The sequence below is a fragment of the Coregonus clupeaformis genome, chromosome 20, assembly GCF_020615455.1.
Source record: "Coregonus clupeaformis isolate EN_2021a chromosome 20, ASM2061545v1, whole genome shotgun sequence".
Classification (NCBI taxonomy): Eukaryota; Metazoa; Chordata; class Actinopteri; order Salmoniformes; family Salmonidae; genus Coregonus; species Coregonus clupeaformis.
Window position 1 is genome coordinate 21,261,548 of NC_059211.1, and position 6,183 is coordinate 21,267,730.

The following is a 6,183-nucleotide window of genomic DNA, read 5'->3' on the forward strand; positions in this document are numbered from 1 at the left end:
TTCCTCCTCCTCCAAACACGGCGAGTTGAGTTGATGCCAAAGAGCTCCATTTTGGTCTCATCTGACCACAACACTTTCACCCAGTTCTCCTCTGAATCATTCAGATGTTCATTGGCAAACTTCAGACGGGCCTGTATATGTGCTTTCTTGAGCAGGGGGACCTTGCGGGCGCTGCAGGATATCAGTCCTTCACAGCGTAGAGTGATACCAATTGTTTTCTTGGTGACTATGGTCCCAGCTGCCTTGAGATCATTGACAAGATCCTCCCGTGTAGTTCTGGGCTGATTCCTCACCATTCTCATGATCATTGCAACTCCACGAGGTGAGATCTTGCATGGAGCCCCAGGCCGAGGGAGATTGACAGTTAGTTTGTGTTTCTTCCATTTGCGAATAATCGCACCAACTGTTGTCACCTTCTCACTACGCTGCTTGGCGATGGTCTTCTGGCCCATTCCAGCCTTGTGTAGGTCTACAATCTTATCCCTGACATCCTTGGAGAGCTCTTTGGTCTTGGCCATGGTGGAGAGTTTGGAATCTGATTGATTGATTGCTTCTGTGGACAGGTGTCTTTTATACAGGTAACAAGCTGAGATTAGGAGCACTCCCTTTAAGAATGTGCTCCTAATCTCAGCTCGTTACCTGTATAAAAGACACCTGGGAACCAGAAATCTTTCTGATTGAGAGGGGGTCAAATACTTATTTCCCTCATTAATAATATAATAATAATAATAATAATATGCCATTTAGCAGACGCTTTTATCCAAAGCGACTTACAGTCATGCGTGCATACATTTTTTTGTGTGTATGGGTGGTCCCGGGGATCACCCATACTGTGCAGAGAACACAATCAGACAGTGTTCTTCAGACACGGTTGCCCTGTTTCTAGCCAACTTTGCAGTATTTTATTTTTTGGAGTGTTATTTTTTACATTATATTCTCAGAATGTTTCCATGTGTGTATAGTTTTTTTGTTTTGATAGGTATTACTGCACTGTTAAAGCTAGAAACAAAAGCATTTCGCTGCACCTGCGATAACATCTGCAAATCTGTGTACGTGACCAATAAACTTTAATTTGATTTTGATTTGATATCAGCTATAGTCTAATAAAGCCAGTTCTCAAGCCTTATCAGGACTTTGAGACATATAATCTTCTACATTTCCATAGATATAACATGCTTACATGCTTTAAAAGCCTTATCTAGTATTTTCAAACATTTTAGGTATTATTCCCAAATGTCTCTCCTGTCTGACAGTTTGCAACAGTCCCATGTTCATGGCCCATACATCGGAAGGTAAACTGTTACTGCCCTTTGTTGGTGGTCTGAAAACCTGTTAATAGTTAATAGCTTTCTGTGTTGGCAAACATTGCGCACGAGGGCAATGCGCACAAGTTGGTGGCAGAACAAGGGGAGTTCTTATAGAACGCCAGCAAAAAAAGCCTCTATTTACATGTCGCTTATGAGGGATTTTCACACTACTTTTGGAATATAACTGGATTTTAAGGCTCGTATGAATGTCCTGCTTAATATAATGTTTGTGTCATCGCAAATCAACTGCATTATACATAAAAAAATACTTCAACTTCAACCAGTAAAATGGCTCTTTGGCTAGCTTTGGCTACAGCCTATATCAATGAGCGTTAGCATTCTAGCTAACAACAGCTGCATCCAAAATAGTTATTTTGCAAAGATCACAACCAAATACGTTCTTAGCAACTGTTCAAGCAAGAATCAAAACATCATTGTAAGTGTATGAGAACCCCAAAAAGTGATTTTGTTTAGAAGTAATAACAACTTATGAGCTATGTTGAATGTCGCAGATGGCGAAGGCTTTCTTACTGCCGCCAAGAGTTGTGCTCATCTGTGCGTGATGTCAGTTTGTCGTGTACTGGAAAAGGGTCTATTGGGCAAATAATTTAATGATTTGGTGCTCAGGACCATAATTCATCTTTATTGTCCCCCAAGATGAAATCGGGGAGGGGACTGTAGACCTGTCTCCGTGTCCGTCCTTAAGTATATTCGTACGTTCTTTTGTCACAGGCAATATCTCAGACAGCACTGGCCCGATTTGGTGAATGATGCGTCTTGCCATAGAGATCAGAAACAATTTTTTAAATACTGATTGGCCAGATGGTGGCGCTATAACAAGTGATTGAAAATGCAAATTCTGAACGGTCACGCCCCTAATTCCATTTGACCTAAAGTCATGAAATTTGGTACATACAGTGTCTTTGGAAAGTATTCAGACCCCTTGAATTTTTCCACATTTTGTTACGTTACAGCTTTATTCTAAAAGTGATTAAGTAAATGTTTTTCGTCAACAATCTACAAACAATACCCCATAATGACAAAGCGAAAACAGGTTTTTAGAAATGTTTTCAAATTGATTAAAAAAACAGAAATACCTTACTCACATGTATTCAGACCATTTGCTATGAGACTCGAAATTGATCTCAGGTGCATCCTGTTTCCATTGATCATCCTTTAGATGTTTCTACAACTTGATTGGAGTCCACCTGTGGCAAATGCAATTGATTGGACATGATTTGGAAATGCACACACCTGTCTATATAAGGTCCCATGGTTGACAGTGCATTTCAGAGCAAAAACCAAGCCATGAGGTCGAAGGAATTGTCCTTAGAGCTCCGAGACAGGATTGTGTCGAGGCACAGATCTGGGGAAGGGTACCAAATAATTTCTGCAGCATTGAAGTTCCCCAAGAACACAGTGGCCTCCAACATTCTTAAATGGAAGAAGTTTGGGACCACCAAGACTCTTCCTAGAGCTGGCTGCCTGGCCAAACTGAGCAATCGGGGGAGAAGGGCCTTGGTCAGGGAGGTGACCAAGAACTTGATGGTCATTCTGACAGAGCTCTAGAGTTCCTCTGTGGAGATGGGAGAACCTTCCAGAAGGACAACCATCTTTGCAGCACTCCACCAATCAGGCCTTTATGGTAGAGTGGCCAGACGGAGCCACTCTTCAATAAAAGTTACATGACAGCTCCATTGGAGTTTGCCAAAAGCCACCTAAAGACTCTCAGACCATGAGAAACAAGATTCTCAAATACACTCACAAACACACACACACACACACCCACACACACACACACACACAGAGACAGACAGACAGAGACACAGACACAAACACAGACACAGACCCACAAACACACCCACAATGAACATTAATGGCTTGGACATGTGATTCCTTCTGTCTCTACTCATTTCAGACCAGTTCTTCTTCTCTATGTGGATTGCTTCATAGACACTATCGTACACTGTGGAGTTGAAAGACTATATTCATAACACTTCACACGTAACACATAAACCACCAGCACTGCCATGTTCCTAACTGTGCCTAGTAAGTAGCATTGTGGTACATGCTTGCCTTGAAACACTGCAGCCTATTTGACTGGATGGGTGTGGTTATAAAAGGTTACTTCAATGTCGTTTGACCTGAGGTGGTCTGTGATAAAGGTATCGGGCCTTTGCTGGTTCCTGTTTGCTTTAGATAAGGGATAATGTGCAGTGTTTTATCTCCACCGATAAGGCAGTATCATTTAGCGTAGAAAAGGGCGAGTCGGACTGCTGAGTATGCACCAAACATACTAGAACAAAACCGTGCTGTGTGCTTCAAGCACTCCACAAAAGAAAGCAAAAATACCTGCTGTTTTCTCTTACAAAGGGCTGAATTCTACCTTATATTATGACAGTTGGAGGACCTGCAGTATGTGAACACTCTCTCAGGTGCGTTCGTAATATTCGCTCTGGCTATCTACTCTAATTTCAGAGCACTCTCTTCTGAGTGTGCCAGAGCACAGAATAACTAATGAATTATGAACACTCAACACCCGTTGGATATGACCGGTGTCAGTAAACTGTTGGGTTCTATTTTTCTCATAATTGGATCTGTATGTGATGAATAACTTAGAAGGAATGTTTTAATGATAAGCATAGGTTTGTACTATACTGATATAAATTGTTTCACATAACAGGCTGTGATTCATGTAAGGAACGTTAGGGGGTAGGTCAGATAAGACTTGTATTTCTTACAGATACGAACACTCTCTCTTTGTTGTCTGTGAAACCGTCCTTGAACGTAGATACATAGAGTACAGATTGGGTGCTGACTCTACAGGTTATTATGATAGCAACTTATGCCAAGGGGTGGAGCGCCAAGGGGTTGGGATTAACCCGTGCGCCAACGGATTGGCTGAGTAAAGTCTAAACCACACTCAGTCCTTTACTCTGATTGGCCAACAGAAGAGGTGGGAATTCTCTGTCAGAGTATTTGAGAAAGAACCTGTAAACAATAGTTTAGTTCTCTGAGTGCCCTGCGTGGTATTTCAGCGGACCCGTATATACGAACCTTCATACTTATCATACATACATTTTGCATATAATAAATTAAGCTTGGATTGAAGATCTCTTGATTCTTATTCCAATATCAGATTTGAATTATGCAATTTCTAACAAAACGTAGGCAAAAAAAGCGTAATTAAATTGTTGCCAGCAGAACAGTTACAGTCACCAACGCTCTGGATAACATGAAAACAGCCTAACCAGCTCTGCTAGGGCGAGTAAAATGGTCAGAGTGAGGTTGTTCTCTCAATTGTGTCTGGAAGTAGCTAGCCAACGTTAGCCAGTTAGCTTGGGTGCTTGACTGCCGTTGTGAGGTCAGAACACTCGGATCAACCCTACTCCTCGGCCAGAGCGTCCAGTGTGCTCCCTGAACGCTCTGACAGCGAAACACTGAATTTAGGAACGGACAATCTGACAACGCCCCACTCTGAGCATACTCTGGCACTCCAGATTAAATTTTCGAACACACCCTCTGTTACCTTGACAACCTGACTGTTATGTTTGAGAAAAGTAGGGCTCTGCATGCAACATTGTCAGTGAAATTAGTATTGTATTGAACTGTGTCTGCAGTTAAGTTCCAAGCAGTCAGACCACTGTATTATAACAAATCACCAACTAGACTTCTTCTAAATCTATTGTCAATTGTGATTAACTGTATATTTTGTATATATTTTGGAGTTAAACAGGATTTAAATGGTGAAGTATTTACTAATAACACAGGATCAAGAGGAATAAAACACTTTGTATTTGTGATATGAATTCTTCATGTTAAGGAGCCGTCTCTCTGAATTTATGCCACATTAACGTGCTAGTCGGAACTAGGAAAAGCTGACATTTCCGACTTGCTAACTGGTTGAACGCGGCACGTGAATAACTACAACCAGTTAGCAAGTCGGACATTTCTGAGTTTCCTAGTTCCAATTAGTACGTGAACATTGTATAGTGACACTTTGGTCATTTTGTACTTACTGAAGAGACAAATGAACTGTTGTCCAGGGTGTTTTCTCAGTGGTCATTCACAATGCACTGATGCTATGCACATATTGACCAATGACAGGGGCAGTATTTTATGAACAATATTTGTCTCATCATGTGCTCTTTAAACACCATGGGAAGCATGCATCAATGTGGTAAATATGTCAATAATGTCACGACTTCCGCCGAAGTTGGTGCCTCTTCTTTGACGCGCGACGTTCGGCAGTCGTCGTCACCGGCTTTCTAGCTACCACCGATCTACGTTTCTTTTTCCATTTGTTTTGTCTTGATTGTACACACCTGGTTCTCATCACGTTATAATTATTTCCCTATTTAACCCTCTGGTTCCCTCATGGTTTTGTGCATGATAGTTCTTTGTTTTGTGTTAAAGACGTCAGTGAGCTGCTGTATTTCCCTGCGTGGAAATTAGAGTTGTTTCTTTTCGAGTAAAGTTCGTCTGTTACTCAGTTCTGTGTCCTGCGCCTGACTCCGTCCTACCGCTGCACACTGACACCTGACAGAATCACGCACCCCATATGGAGTCAGCTGGTGCACCCAGTCCTCCGTTACCGGTGGAGGAGCGCGTCCAGCAGCACGCAATGATGCTCCACAATCTTGGCACAGCCATGGATTGTGTGTTGCACACCATGGAGCGATGGGAGAGAGAGGGTTTTCCCACAACCCCATCAACTTCACCTCAACACACACCGCTGTCCACCCCTCCGTCACCTGGACCCAGTGGGAAGCCATATGAAGGGACGGCTGCCGTGTGCCAGGGGTTCCTGCTCCAGGTGGAGCTCTACCTGGCGACCGTCCACCCGGCTCCCTTGGTATACGAGAGAGTGTCCGCC